The sequence below is a fragment of the Eurytemora carolleeae genome, unplaced genomic scaffold (assembly GCF_000591075.1).
Source record: "Eurytemora carolleeae unplaced genomic scaffold, Eaff_2.0 scaffold704, whole genome shotgun sequence".
NCBI classification, from domain to species: domain Eukaryota; kingdom Metazoa; phylum Arthropoda; class Copepoda; order Calanoida; family Temoridae; genus Eurytemora; species Eurytemora carolleeae.
In genome coordinates, this window is record NW_019396655.1 from 23,710 (window position 1) to 24,504 (window position 795).

Consider the following 795-nt stretch of genomic DNA (forward strand, 5'->3'; position numbering starts at 1 on the left):
TGAAAGGAGGGGAGGGGGTTGCAATGGTAGATCCTGATACTTTATGACCGGAAACCGCATTCTATGTTCTAGAATTTCATTCCAACACCTTATTTTATTAATTTCTTATAAATCATAATCCATACTAAACTACTAACATACTTTCATACTTATTTAAAACATGTTCGTTTATTATCTGCGTAATCAGGGCGTAAATATTAAGCGTAATCAAAGGTGTGTATATTATATATGATGCAGGTATGTTCGTTTATTATCTGCGTAATCAGGGCGTATATATTAAGCGTAATCAAGGGTGTGTATATTATATATGATGCAGGTATGTTTGTTTGTATACAAGTTGTATAATTTATGGATCTCCATGCCAAGTTTCACGTGTATAATGTTTGTATGCTCAATGTAAAAGCGTCTCAGCTGAGTGCAATATTTACCAACTCTGACGCAAACTAGGTAAACAGCGGGAAATAATACGCTTTACGCTTGACATCAAGGACTGCAAGATAACAGGGAAAATGGAGAATAGGAAAGATGAGAATTGAAAGTTGTAAGTTTCATAAAGATCGATCAGAGAGAGGAATTGGGAAGGATATTGTGTAAAATACAAAAATAAAGAATATTGTGTAGGATATAAACAATATTGTGTAAAATATAAAAATGTTGTGTAGGATATAAAGAATATTGTGTAGGATATACAGAATATTGTGTAGGATATAAATAATATTGTTTAAAATATAAAAATGTTGTGTAGGATATAAAGAATATTGTGTAGGATATAAAGAATATTGTGTAGGATATAAA

The 795-nt window shown here is 31.1% G+C and overlaps 1 protein-coding gene across 1 annotated transcript in view; it reads right to left on the bottom strand.

Annotated features, from left to right (window-relative positions):
• LOC111706967 (titin) overlaps window positions 1-795 on the bottom strand; it is a 17,034-nt gene that overhangs the window by 10,448 nt on the left and 5,791 nt on the right. The gene's annotated exons all lie outside the window — the stretch shown is intronic.